We start from the raw sequence: 15,000 nt of genomic DNA on the forward strand, positions 1-15,000 counted from the left end.
CACCGCGGGAAACCCACGCGGCGCGGCGTGCACGGGAGCGAGACGGGGGCGCGCCCGGGGCGGGCCGTGACCCACCCCGGACGGTACCGCCCGAACCGCACACGCCATCACGCGCGCGCGAGGACGAGGGGAGGGAGCGCCAGAGACGCACGACTCCCCACGAACCCAACGGTGGCACAAGAGCCGCCCCGCGGACCAGGCCGCCGCGCTCGCGCGGACGGGGACGGGGGTGCGAGTGGTTCGGGGCGATGCCCTTCCCCACCTCCCCTGCCCCGCCCGGGGAACGGCGCGGCGGCGCGACCGGGGAACGACTCACCGCGACCGGACCAGGTCGTGGCCGGACACGCGCACCCGAGCGGCACAACCCTCGCGCGGCACCGAGCGGGTGACCGGCGCCCCGCGGGGGCGGGGGTGGCAGACCCGTCGTCCCCCACACCCAAGCGCCGGCACACGACGACGCCGTCGCCAGCGGACAAGCGGCGGTGGCGGCCAGGAGACGGGGGCCGCGGCGGGCCCCCCGTGGGAGCGAACTCGCGAAGGGGCGAGAGAGCGGGCGGGCCAAGGCCCGAAGAGACCAGACGGGGACGGGCCGGCCGCCCGAGGAGGCGGCGGCTGCAGCCGGCGTGGGGAGCGGCGCGCGCCAGAAGGGCGGCGGGAAACGGGAGAGGGCACCTGCCGACCCGCGGAGGAGCCCCGCCCGGAGAGAGCTGGCCGAGCCGCGCGGGCGCACCGGCCGGACAAACCCAGGGCGGCACGCGGTGTATCACCGCCAGCGCGCACACCAGGCGCACGGGCGGTCCCGCGTGGCCCCGGACGAGCCGCCGGCCGGGTTCCCTTCATCAGCCAACCTCCCGGGAGGGCCCTCGCGGGGGACAGGGCCCCACCGCCCCACCGCCGTCGCAAGAGGCGGGGAAGCCCCCGAACCCTCAACCCGCACACCGTGACGAGCATCCCCAACGACAACCGCCCGACCAGCGTGCCCACCGCCACACCCGGTACACGCCCGGGAGGGGGCGGCAGCGCGGCCGCGACCGGCCAGCCGGGGGGAGGCCCGGCGGAGGCGAGGAGGGGGCCACAACCCCGCCCGGATGGAGGGCGCGCCGGAGGCGGCGAGGGGCAAAGAAACGCGGAAAGGAAACCGGGGAGAAGACCTCGGGCACAGAGTCGGGCCGCCAGGAAAACAAGCGGGATCCCACCGCCACACGCGAGGGCGGTCCCGCACCGCCTGCGACGCCAACCCGGCCTCCGGCCCCACCCCCGGAACCTCCCACGAGACCCGCCGCCCCGCCACCACAGGGTGGCCCTCCACGCGACGAGACGCGCGCCTGGCCTCCAAACGCCAGCATGCAACGCCACAACCTCGGGCCAGACGAGTCCCACGACCTGGGCCTCTCCAGCTCCAGGGTCCACTCGCTCACCACACCGCCCGCGGAACGCTCCCAGGGGGGCCGCGGCGGCCGCGCCCCGGGCCAGCGCACACGCACGCAGGTCGCCCGCCGGCTCGGGACCGGGAGCGGGCAGAGGGACACTCGCAGCGGGCGCGGGGGAAAGAGGGACGCGGCCCCTCAACCCCCGGCCGCGCGAACAGCGCCCCACCGCCACCGCGCATACACGCGGCACCAGCGGCCCACACAGTGGCCCCACGCGCGCCAGAAGGCCCGGCCAAGGCCCAGCGGGAACCCTCCCCCGACTCGAAGGGGGGAGGCGTGGGCCGCGGTAGGCACAAAGAGCAGGCGCTCGGCCCCCACCCGCGGGGGGCCGGCGGACCCCTGCACTCCCAGACGGCGGGGAGGGGGGACTCTCGCCTACACACACCACCGACGGTAGCGTAGCGCAAAAGGCAGGGGGCGGCCAACGGGGGAATCCGGTACCCCCACACAAGGCACGCCCTTCACGGATCGCTAGAGAAACTTCCTCACTGAGGGTGGGCCGCACCCAACCCAGCCCCTCTGCCAACCGGCCGCCGAGACAACGAGGGGGGGATCTGCGGTACAGGCAAGCACAAGGCTTCTTGAGCGTTCGCGGCCGGGGACACCCAAAGCCCCATCGCCTCGGGGGCCCGACCGGCCCCAGCTCGGCGTCCCGCCACCATCGCTCACACGCCCGGGCAACGTCTCCTTCCTCCCACCGGAGAGAGGGAAGAGCGCCCGGGCGCCCGCTCGCCTAACACTCCCCACGCCACTCGGCGCTGGGGACGACAACGTGACACCCTCCCCCGGAGAGGGAACGGGCAACGCTGCCGAGCTTACCGCCTCGATCCCCCGAAAGAAGCAACACCGCTCTTCCCTTCAGGCACTCGCCTCGGAAACCCCCACGGACGGGGCGAGACCGACAGCGAGGCGGCGGCCGGCCGCGGCAGCGGCACTGGGATCGGGAGCAGCACACACCGGCTCAGCCTCAGGCACCTCAGGAAACAACCCGGAGCGCCCCAGGAGCACCGAAGCAGAGGCGCACCGTCGCGCCGAGGCAGCACGGTGGCAGCCCTCCCCGCGTCGGGGAGGGCCACACACACGGCCCTTGGCCGCCCAGAGGGGGCGGCGAGCGAGAAGCACCCGCTACGTCAGAGGACCCCAGGAGCGAGGTCGAGGCCGGATTCCGCACCCCCGCCCTTCCCCGCACCGCGAACGGGCGGGGAGGCAAGGCGAGGGGCCCGCGGGCAGGACGAGAAGAGTCGGCCCATTCGCCATGAATGTCCGTCCCTCGCCTGGCGCGGCTTTGGTCCAGCCCAGGAGAGCGCAAAGTCACCACATCGATCAGCAGAGTGGGCGGGAGAGGCCCAGGGAGCAGGGGGAGACCCGGCGAGGACCGCTTCTAAGAGGAGCCTGCTACGGCCTCGCCGGCCCCACACCCCAGGGAGAGCGGCCGACGACACGGAACGGGGAACGCCTGACACGCGGCTCGGAGCCATGGAAGCAAGCGTCGCCACGCCACCCTCGGTGCCCGCAGCGAGGAGCGCACGGGCGGTAAAGGACCACCCGCCACCTACCCCCGCCGCCCTCCGGCGCCAGAAGGCCGGCCGGCCAGAGGCGGCACCACCGCGAGGGCGCTCCAGGTGCGCCAAAGAGCCGTCGCACGCAGGCCCAGGCAAGCAGCTCAAGAGGGAACGGGTCCGGGCCACCCCATCAGCCCAGAGCCCCGCACGCACCCGGAGGCCCAAGCTCCCTCGCTCTGGCGTGTGCCGCCAGAGGACAACGTGTCAGCACCTACCCGATGGCAGAAAACGGCCAACTCGGGCCAAAACAATCGCGACCGGGGCAACGGGGAACAGTTCACTCACCACTGCCGCCTTCCCTGAACACAGTCACGGTCAGCGGACCGCGAAATCGAGCCCATCACCGAGATCCAGAGCCCCTAGGGACAACTGGTCGACCCTCGTTGACGAAGGCAAAGACAAGAGACGGGGACCGCCATCCCCAGCGAGCAGGACCGGGGGGGTGGGGTGGGGCGGACGGGGAACACGTCCGAAGGACGCCGGGCGTAGCCAACAGGACAAGCCCCGGGCAGCGGGCCCCCGAAGAGGCAATGCGGCAAGGCCGGGCGAGCACACCCGCCTGGCCCGCCCGGTGAAGCCCCGCAGCCCCGCGGCCAAAACCCGCGAGAGAGAGGGAGAGGAAGCGGGAGAAAAATAAGACAGAAGTCCCGGCGACCGACCCAGACCGGGCAAAGCGAAGCCCGTGGCGGCGAAGGAACCGCTCAGACTGCCACCCGAGGCGCCCGCGGCCCGGACCGTGCAGGGAGAGAAGACAACCGACACACACACACAGTAAGCCTGCAGGTCCAATATCCCGCCAACAGGCCACAACGGCCCAGCCCAGCGTGACCGAGACAGTTCCGCTGGCGCCGCCCAGCTCCTGGAACTCTGTCTCGGCCACCGCCGCCGAATATCACGCCTTGGAGACTTCCGATGATCCGACGCTCCTATAAAAGCGGCCACCAGGGGGAGCTCGACAACCGTCAACCAAATCAGGAGGAAGGGACGCGGAACCTCGGTCGGCGTCAGCGGGATCCGCTCCGCAGGGGTCGTAGAAAGTCACCCCCCGGACACGTCCCACCAGCCGGGTCGCCCCGCCAGGGCCCCCCCCCCACAGCGGCGGGCACGAGACGCAGGCAGATCGGCCCAGCACCCCTAGAGAATCCGGCGGGGGACACGGGCGGTGTGGGACTTCAAAACCGAAACCACCACGGTGGAGCCACTATTAGACAGGCAGACTAGCTGCTAGGCCACGGTCCGATCCATCCAGAGAATGGAGGAATTGACAGAAACATGTAAAAACCCGTCGAAATCGGTGGCTGGGGAATTTGATCTGCTGGTCTTTGGGCTCGGTGTTTCCGCCTGTTTCTGTACCAAAAAAAAAAAAAAAATGGGAAGATGAACAGCCTCTGAGAAACCTTCCTCCTCTGTGTCTGTGGTTCAGTGCCAGAGGGCCGGCCTAGCACATAGGAGGCACTGGGTTTGAGCCTTAGCGCGGCCTACAAAAAGGAACAAAGTCGAAAGAAGGCGTGCTGTCCACCTACAACTACTCTAAAAAAGAAAAAAAAAAAAAAAAAGAATACTGATCATAATAGGAAAAAGGATTCTTCCTTGGGGAGTTCTATTTTCTCTGCCTGGCCACGTTATCTTTTTTTTTTTTTTTTTTTTTTTTTTTTAAGAGAGAGTGAGAGAGAATTTCAATATTTACTTTTTTTTTTTTTTTTTTAACAACATCTTTGTTTGTATGTGTGCTGAGGACCAAACCCGGGCAACTGCAACTGCGCTACCAGCCCCCTTTTTAACTTTTACTTATTTTTCTTTTGTAAAGGCAGAGAGGAGGAGGGGGGGGGAGAGAGAGAGAGAGGGAAGAGGGGGGTGGAGAGAGAGAGAAGAGAGAGAGAGAGAGAGAGAGAGAGAGAGAGAATATTTTTTAATGTTTATTTTTCAGTATGCGGTGGGCACAACATCTTTATTTTATTTTACGTGGTGCTGAGGATCGAACCCAGCGCCCCGCGCATGCCGCGGGAGCGCATTACCACTTGAGGCACATCTCCAGCCCATTAATTCTTATTTGAATTTGTGTTTTTATTTACCTATTTATTTACCTGAGTAAGAAATGAGCATTTTCTTGAACCGAAAGTCATTTTCCACCGGGTCACAGAGCCAAATTTTACGTTTAGGCACATGGTAATAAGAAGCTGTAACAGGGCGCTAAGAGCGGCTGCCTTGGCTAAAAAGCGTGGGCCCTTGCCCCAGAGCGAAACAACAACGACAACGGGGGGGGGGGGGGGGGGCAAAAAAAAAAAAAAAAAAGAATCAAACAAATAATGCAATCAATCGATGGGCCAAGGACCTGAACAGATACTTCTCAGAAGTGGATTATGACACTCCTATAAAAGCGGCCACCAGGGGGAGCTCGAAAACCGTCAACAAAATCAGGCGGAAGGGTCGGTGTCAGCGGGATCCGCTTCGCAGGGGTCGTAGAAAGTCACCTGGACACGTCCCACCAGCCGCCCCACCCCCACCCCGCCAGGGTGCCCCGCAGCAGCGGGAGGCGCCGGCAGTCTGCCCAGCACCCCCAGAGAATCCGGCGGGGGACACGGACGGTGTGGGACTTCAAAACCGAAACCACCACGGTGAAGCCACAATTAGACAGGCAGACTAGCTGCTAGGCCAAGGTTCGATCCATCCAGACAATGTAGGAATTGACAGAAACATGTCAAAATCAGTTTGAAATCGGTTGCTTGGGAATTTGATCTGCTTGTCTTTGGGCTTTGTGTTTCCTCCTTTTTCTGTACAAAAAAAAAAAAAAAAAAAAAATTGGAAGATGACCAGCCTCTGAGAATCCTTTCTTGTCTAGGGTCTGTCTGTGTCTTTGGGTCAGTAGCAGAGGGCCGGCCTGGCACAGAGTTTGAGCCTTAGCACGCCATACAAAAAGGAACAAATCATCGAACAAATCATCACAAGGATTCTTCCTTGTGAAGTTGTATTTTGTCTGTTTGACCGTTTTATCTTTTTTTTTTTTTTTTTTGTATCTTTATTTTTATTGATCTATCAATATCACAGAGCCAAATTTTACATTTAGACACTTGGTAATAAGAAGCTGTAACAGGGCTCTAAGAGAGGCTGCCTTGGCTAAAAAGCATGGTCTGTTGCCCTAGACTGAAACACCACATGCTCTGAGATAAATGAAGCTGGAGAAAAGTTGCAAGAGCACTTCATGGTGTTGTCAGTCTGGTGTTGTGGCTCAGTGGTACAGCACTTACCAAGTACGCATGAGGCACAGGGTCCAATCCCGGGCACCACATTGAAATCATCATCATCATCATCACCTAAATAAACAAAATAAACGTATGTATTTTTTTATCTGTTTGTTTATTTATTGGAGGAGGCCTGTAAGGAGGGATTGAACTCAGGGGCACTCACTGACTACTGAGCCACATCCCCTAGCCCTACCTATCTAGTATATTACTTAGAGACAGGGTCTCACTGAGTTGCTTAGTGTCTCACTTTTGCTGAGGGTGGCTTTAAACTCTGGATCCTCCTGTCTCAGCTGTGTGTGTGTGTGTGTGTGTGTGTGTGTGTGTGTGTGTGTGTGTGAGAGAGAGAGAGAGAGAGAGAGAGAGAAGCCTGTCTGGGATGACAGGCATAGGCCACTGTACCCAGTCACTTATTTATTTTATTTTTAGTATGACTTCAAGGTACACACAAGACAATCACTGCCAGGCGTAGGAGGAACATAGCACATTGATAAACACTCAGATCTTTGAGGAAGCATTAAACAATCTTAAGGTAGTGTGCAAGTCATTCAATAACCTCAAAATACCTACATGAGGGTTGGAATTGTAGCTCAGTGGTAGAGTGCTTGCCTTGCATTCGTGAGGCCCTGGGTTCAATCCTCAGCACCACATAAAAATAAATAAACAAAAATAAAGACATTGTGTCCATCAACAGCTATAACTAACTAACTAACTAACTAACTAACTAAATAAATAAATAAATAAATAAATAAATAAATACCTGCATGAAAACCACAGAGAATTAAAGGAAAAGATGGATAAATCTATTATGGCAAGGAGATGAGAACACTCGTCCCTTAGCAGCTGAGGACGACTTAGGCCATAAATAAATAATCAGGAACAAAGGACAGCAGAACTACATCAGGAACAACCCACACCTAATGGGCACGTTCAGAACACTGCAAGGCCACCACTACACAGCAGACATTCTTTTCAAGTGAATACGGAATGTTTACCAAAGTTGACCATAGAATGGAACATAAACCAAATCTCGACAAAGTCTAAAAGATGAAATCACACCACAACTCTTCTCTGAACAACACAAAAGTAAGCTGGAGGTCGTAGCATGTCGGCCACTGCCAGGATTCATTTCAAGAACGGGATGAAACCCAAAGAAAGTATAAACCTGTACATTCACAAATCTCAGGGAGAAATAGCCGCATCCATCTGTCACAAACTCTTGAGAGGGGCGGGTCAGGGGTCAAGGTGAGATTGAAATACCCAAATACCCCCAACAAAGTGCCAACTTTATCAAACCAGTAGCCTAGATAAAGCAGGTACTTGTACTACGCCTTCTCGGTGACATTGTGGGGTTTTTTTGGGTTTTTTTGGGGGGGGGGGAGGGGGAGGGGGGAGGGGAGCGGGGAAGGGTGGTTCCCGCCACTTTGGGTTCCTACCGCTTTGTCTGCAAGGGAAAATTTGTTTCCTGCCAGGCTGGGGTGCCAGTTATCAGGGCGGGGAAGTAAGATTCTTACACTAAACCGGGCTTGCTTGGGGCAGGTCTCAGTTCTGATTTACATAACAACAGGCAGGGCAAAGTCTCTCCCACTGCCCCTGAAGGAAGAAAAATGTGGCCTCTCCAGGCTGTTCACAATTCCCAACCTGTTTTAAGGGTCAGTTTGTCTCTCTAACTCTGCATTTATGCTGACCGATTGGTTTAAAACTACACTAAGAGGTTAATTTGAATATCATTTGTTTCAGAGCACTTGTTCAATGTGTCTACCAGCATTTAATTTCTCTCTCCTGATGTTCCTTAATAACCTGATTGCTTTGGCCTTCTTCTCCTGGATTATGTGTAACTTGCCCCCCTTTGGTATAAAAAGAAACCCAGGAGGAGATTGATCCTAAAGAAAAGGGGTGCTCCACTAAGTGAGAAACTGAAAATCAAGCGATTAAAAAGAGTTTGGTGTAGAGAAAGAGAGGGGTGTGTGTGTGTGTGTGTGTGTGTGTGTGTGTGTGTGTGTGTGTGTTATAGAGAGAGAAGGGGAGAGTCTCTTGTACTTCAGGGTTTTTGTCTGTCTGACTGTCTGTCTGTCTGTCTGTCTGTCTGTCTGTCTGTCTGTTTGTTGTCTAATAATTACAGTGTTTCAGTTGGAAGCTCTGCCCTGGGTAATTCTTTCCAGCTCTTAGAAAGTAGTAACTGTGGTTATGTTCATTTCTGTTAATGATCCATTCTTCCTGCCTTTTAAATTCATTGATCACCCAGAACTCCTGTGTTTGGGGCAGGAGGGGTCCAGGTGCTTGAGAGAATTTTTTTTTTTTTTTTTCCCCCTGTGTCATTGGAATGGAGATTTGGACCTCTGAGTAAGAGTAGAGTTTTCTAAGAGAAAAGAGAAGAGCTCTAAGGGAAAAGCAGGGGATTGGATTACCAAAAAAAAAAAAAAAAAAAAAAAAAAAAAAAAAAAAAAAAAAAAGCCTTTGGAAACCAAACTATTGTTAGGTAAAACTTCATCATCTGAAGTGGCACCCCCTTTCTCCACTGAAAAGTCTTAACTGGGCCTCTTCTGAAATCTTCACCCAGACTGGTTTTAGGTCTGTCAGCAAAAGAGTCTCTCTGTGCAAAAGAATTCAAGGTGGATAAACTTCCTATTTTCGTGTCGCCCTGTTTACTTGGCCACTGGCCGAGAAGATACCAGCACTCCAGGTGCTGGACACCCCGTTACTAGTTTTTCACAAACATGTCCAGAACAGTACTTTGAAGAAATGTGCAAACAAGGCCTCTGGCCTTGAGCTGGGCTTCACAGAGATGTCTACATGTTTAAGATACGAGAGGGTACCAACTGGACTCCATGGTAACAGCTGGCAGGGGGAGAGTAGACAGGGGAGAAGAAGCTCTCCCCTTCTCAGGTGTTGTCCTCCAAGGGTTAACATGCCCAGAACAGTGAGAGAAAAAGCTGCTTTTATGTGAACTTCTGCAGACCATGAATTTCTGAGCCCCTCCCCTTACATGCTGGGTATAAAACTCTGAAACTACCTGAACTTTGGGTTCAGGGGATTAATTCCTTACAGCAAAAGCCATCTTCTCTGAACCTGGCTGCAGCCAAATAAAACCGTTTTCCTGCTCTGTTCGGTCGGTGCCTTGCCTCATTTGTCCCTACAACAACACATCCATGCAAGGAAGACTTTATCAAACCAGTAGCCTAAGTAAAGCAGGTTCCAGGTTACTTTTTGCCACCACCGCCACCACCACCACCATGCATACCAATAATTTCTTCTGATTTTTTTTTTTTTTAATTACATACAAACAAATCAAAAACCATGAAAAGTATAAACTATGTTACTGAGAATCAAGAAGAGTCATTCACTCATGTAAATTCAGAAATTCGGTAAGGGTGGTTGTTGTTTCTGTCTGTTGCTGTTGTTGTCCTTTTTTGTCTTTTTTTTTTTTTTTTTTAATTTTTCTCCCAACTGTCAAATCAATTAAAGCGGGGTGGGGGGGTGGGGGGGGTGAGGTGGTGGTGGGTGTCAGAAAATGTAACAGGGGTCCACTTTATAGGCTTTGAGTATAAGTCTCACTGCTCAGCCACTGAGGCTCATGTTAAAACCCATATCCTTTTTCCTTTCTCTTTTCCCTACCCTCCCCCTCCCTAATCATAGGTGAAGCCATATTGACTTTCAGGGTGGGTTATCTGCCCATTGGCTAACAAATATTTAGAATTTTCATCCAGAAAATCACTTTTCTGTTTGATAACCTTGCTAGGCCTCCGATGGGTTAGAACAACAGAGTGTCAGCAGAGTCATCAGAGTTTTGTTGCTGTAAAGGTTCAGTTCTTATGTTTTCTTATTATAATAAATTCCCCCTCTTCCTTCTGAGATGCTTTGCCTCTGAGCAACACCCCCCCCCAACACCTATCCCCCCTTCTCTGTCTCTCTCTGTCTCTCTCTCTCTCTCTCTGTCTCTCCCCCCCCCCCTCTCTCTCTCTGTCGAGTTACCCCAGGGCTCCATAAGTTGCTGAGGCTGGGCTTAGTCTTGTGATTCTCCTGAATCACCCCACATCTCTGTCACTGGAGATGTGTGCACATCTGGGGACTAGAGTACTATGCTGTGCTGTGTCTGAGAGATTTTTTTATTATTAAAAAGTCGGTACACTTAAAGACATATAGGTTTCCTACATGAGAGGTCACCCTTTTTATTAGAACGTGTATTTTATCGAAGCTCTAAACTTATCCCATAGTCAGTGACACATGTGGAAGTTCTAACACATGCATTCGGTGTAACATTCAGATTTAGAAAAAAAAAAAAAAAAAAAAAAAAAAAAAAAAAAGAAAGAAAGAAAGAAAGAAAGAAAGAAAGAAAGAAAAGAAAACGAAAAGAGAAAGATCTGTGCTTGGGGCTGGGGATGTGGCTCAAGTGGTAGCATGCTCGCCTGGCATGCGTGCGGCCAGGGTTCGATCCTCAGCACCGCAAACAAATCAAGATGTTATATCCGCGGAAAACTAACTAACTAACTAACTAACTAAATAAATAAATATTAAAAAAATTCTCTCTCCCTGTCTCTCACTCTCACACTCTCTCTAAAAAATAATAAATAAATAAATAAAAAGATCTGTGCCATTAATGACCAGTTTTCACATCTGTTAGTTTTAATCGAAAAAGTAAGGGTTTGGGGATCATTTGTTGAAAGAACACTCCTGTACCAGGTGAGTGGCACTGTTTCCTGAATGCATAAGAGTATTTGTCCACTTGAGTCCAAGCTGTTCTCCTAGGTCCAACTGTTGGTGAGCAAAACACCACATCGTGGCAGTTATCTGGCCAGAGTCTGGCCAGAGCTGGTAGATTCTGAACTTGGCTTCCAAAGTCAAAGGTCAATGAATGTATGTAGGACTTCTAGGCAAGTGTGATGTGAAGATCTCTGGGCTTGTTATGCAATAAATGTGTCTGTGTTCCTTCAGCATAGAAGGAAATGTATTCATTCTAGAATGCAAAGCTTGGGCTAGGGTTTTAGCTCGGTAGTAGAGCACTTGCCTGGGACGTGTGGGGCGCTGGATTCCATCCTGAGCACCACAGAACCCAAAACAAAGGGACAAACAAGTAAATAAGGTAAAGATAGTGTGTCCATCCATCTACAGCTCAAAAAATTAAAGGTATGGGTTGGGGGTTCATGTCGATCCTCCCCCGCCCACCCCCAAGAGGATCAGGAGGAGGTTGAGAGAAGGATCGTAAACTCATAGCGAAAGTAACCTCGCGAGGAGACCCCTGTCTCCCAAAGAAAAGTTGTGATAGTAAAAGCAAATGGGACTCCGTTTTGTTTTATGTCCCCATTCTGTAAAACAACCAGGCCAAGTAGAAGGGTCATGACTGACGCAAGATGTTCTTTTCCTTGTGCTATAGAAACCTTTAAGAGTAAGGAACTACCTAATGGGACATTGTTTCTGTAACTAGCCCATAAAAGGGGGAGCGGGGGGGGGGGGGGGGGGGGCTAAGCTTCTGTCACTGGAGTGGCTAGGCTGATTGTGATTGGCTGAGCGTCCCTCCGCCTGACTTCACTCTCCCGCTTCTGTAACATGGCTTGCTTGCATTAGCTAGACGCCCCCTCCCCCCAAAACGTCCCTTTTGCAGGTTTGAGGCTTATAAGGGGCACCCTTGCAATTGTTTGGGGCTGGCCAGGGGAACAGCTTTATGTTCTTCTGCTCAGTCGCCACTAGTTGTGCTTTAATAAAGGCTTGATTCCTTTATAACGTGAGTGGTCTGGAAGTCAGTTTTTGAAACCCCGGGACCAAGCTTTAACTAGAACAAGCAAGCAAGCCAGAAAACAAATGAATAGATAGATGATAGATAGATAGATAGATAGATAGATAGATAGATAGATAGACAAATTGAATATGGGGATGTGGCTCAGTCAGTGGTCAAGTGAGTGCTTCTGGGTTCAACTCATAAATCAATGGATTTACCAAAAATATATAAAAATATCTGTATAAAAAGGGGATGTTGGTTTAGCTCAGTGGTAAACTGTGTCTGTGTTCAGTCCCCAGTTCCAGGCTCCAGGCAGAAACCAGCCCCTGTGTGAGGGGCTGGTTTCTGGTTCCATCCCCACCAAGGAAACCCTGACATGAGTATGGGGAGCCATATTTGTCTATTGGATGCCAAGGGTAGAGTGATTTCCATCTTGATCTTCCCCCCACCACCACCACCTCTGTCTGTGTGAGCAAGGTCTCTTCTAGTGTCTGGATTTTATTTATTTACCTATTTATGTATGTATGTATGTATGTATGTATGTATGTATGTATGTATGTATTTAAACAATGCCTTTATGTTATTAATTTCTTTTTATCTGGAGCTGAGGATCTAACCCAGGGCCTCGAATATGCTAGGCGACCACTCTAACGCTGAGATATAAAGGACCCCAGCGCATCCCAGCCCATCCCAGCCCAGCACAGAGTCTTTGAGATGAGATTTTATTGCCTGTTTTGGTTGTTTGAGTCTGTCTTTGTTCACTACTTTTGTTTCTTTTGTGATGCTAGGCTGGGGAAGAAACCCAGGGCCTTGGGCATTGGTCCACAAAGGGTCTTGATTGCTGGGCAACACCCTCACCTTTTTTTCCTTTGTCTCTTCCCTTCCCCAGAAAGTAAACCCAGGAAGGGCCTCCCTCTCCTTCCCCCAGGCCCAAATCCATCCTGTTTGGGTTTTGGGCTCAGACAGGTACACACTAGACAGACAGACAGACAGACAGACACACACACACACACACACACACACACACACACACACGGGAAACATCACTGTTTTATTTTTGTTCGTTTCTCTCTTAACCTCATCCAGGCCCTCCCTCATAACTCTCAGGGGCGGGGGGGGGGGGGGGGGGGAGGTGTTTACTATGGACCTCTGGTGGTGACAGCCTTGGGAGGGACTACTACTGGGGAATTGGAGTGAGTGGGATGGGGGAAGTGGGGATTATAGTTGAAATTCCAAGGGTCGGGCAGAGGCACAGAAGCTATCTCCTAGGTGGGGCATGTTAAAGGCTAAGGAACGTGATCAGATACCAGGGGTGAAAGCGGTATGTCCTCCCCACCCCCCAGTGCTTCCAGGACTTTACTGTAGGGGGGGGGGGGAGAAGAAGCGGGAGTACAACTGCACTGAGGCCCGTGCCCATCTGTCTTTCCAGGGACTCAGTAGGCTGAGGGAAGAGAGGAAGATATGACGCAGCTGCTTGCAGCGTAGTGATCTGTATATGGATATAGATATAGATATCTAAGTCTGTCAGTCTGTCTGTCTATCTATCTATCTATCTATGTATCTATGTCTATACATGTAGATAGATTATATCTAAACTGGAAATGGAACTCAGGCAGGCCTTCCAAAATGACGGTAGCTTTGCGCCACCTAGCGTTCAGTGACTGCAACTAACGAGGCTGCTTTTCTCAGACCGCAGAGCACTCACTGTGAACTCCCAAGTTCCACAGGGTGGAAACCCGTCGCTATGCGCATCCACGTGTATATGCTTGTGTTTCTGACCCGGTGGCGAGATGAGATCCGACTGAAGAAGCCAAGCAAACCTAAAACGTGTGTCCCACCTTCACCACTCCTAAGTGTGGTGGATTAGCCGACTGAGAAAGGCCTTAGGGGAGGGAGCAGCTTCGGTCCGATAGGGGACAGTTGGGGAAGGCAAGGACCCTGAGTAACTGCACAGTTGCTCTGGGATCCAATTTTACCTGTAGACCTACTCGGCGCTACATAAACCTCAGCCAGCCAGCCAGCCAGCCAGCCAGCCAGCCAGCCAGCCAGCCAGCCAGCCTGTGCTGCATTTTGTCCTGTCTTTATTGGTATTAGGTATTTTCCAGAAGAAATGGGGGGGGGGGGATTTCCCATCTCGTGTCAAGAGTCTCCCGGGGACTGAATCCTCCTTGTCCACGCTTTCCTTGAAGATCCTTTAGAGATTCTCCACTTCGAGATGGACCGATGTGTGTGCTGCTGCAGGTTTGACAGCCATCCGGGAGGAAAAACAACCACCAAAAAAAAAAAAAAAAAGTGTTCCAAATCTCCAATACCATCATCTTTGTCATCATTCCACCATCCTTGGAAGAAGGAACTCGATGCAAAAGTCCTGGAAGAGAACAGTAAGAGTAGTGAAAGATCAGAATGGTGGGACAGTGTTCAGCAACCACCACCTCAGCTACTCACAAGAGAAGGTGAGGTCCTGGGAGTAATCAGGCAACCTCCAGAGACCTTGAGCTTTAACCAGCAAATAGAGAAAGGAGAGAGGGAAGGGGAAGGGGAAGGGGAAGGACACCCCCCCACACACACCCCATGTGATAACACCACCGCAGGTGTTATCACAGACTGAGATAGGATGTTGTCTCCTTTGATGTTAGCCAACATGAGCAATCCAGGGACACTCCATCTCAAAAAAAAAAAAACCAAAAAAAAAAAAAAACGAAAAAAAAAAAAAAAAAAACACACAAAAACTCCGTGGTGGTAGTTAGGCACTTCTGGATTCAATCCAGGGGAAATCATATCACCTTTCTTCCCTGTTTTAGGCAGACTTATCTGTCCTGGAGTCCACGCCCAGCATAGTCATGAAGTCACGTAGACTTTGGAGAGCAGAGGATGTCAGAAGTGACTCTTATCAAAAGTAAAAAGCCGAATTACAACTGCGGCCAGGAAGAAGTGCAAGGTGGCCTCTGAATCTCAGAGAGAGAGAGAGAGAGAGAGAGAGAGAGAGAGAGAGAGAGAGAGGCACCGGGGGAGGGGCGGCCAGGAAGAAGTGCAAGGTGGCCTCTGAATCTCAGAGA

This window comes from Callospermophilus lateralis, unplaced genomic scaffold (assembly GCF_048772815.1).
Source record: "Callospermophilus lateralis isolate mCalLat2 unplaced genomic scaffold, mCalLat2.hap1 Scaffold_8660, whole genome shotgun sequence".
NCBI lineage: Eukaryota > Metazoa > Chordata > Mammalia > Rodentia > Sciuridae > Callospermophilus > Callospermophilus lateralis.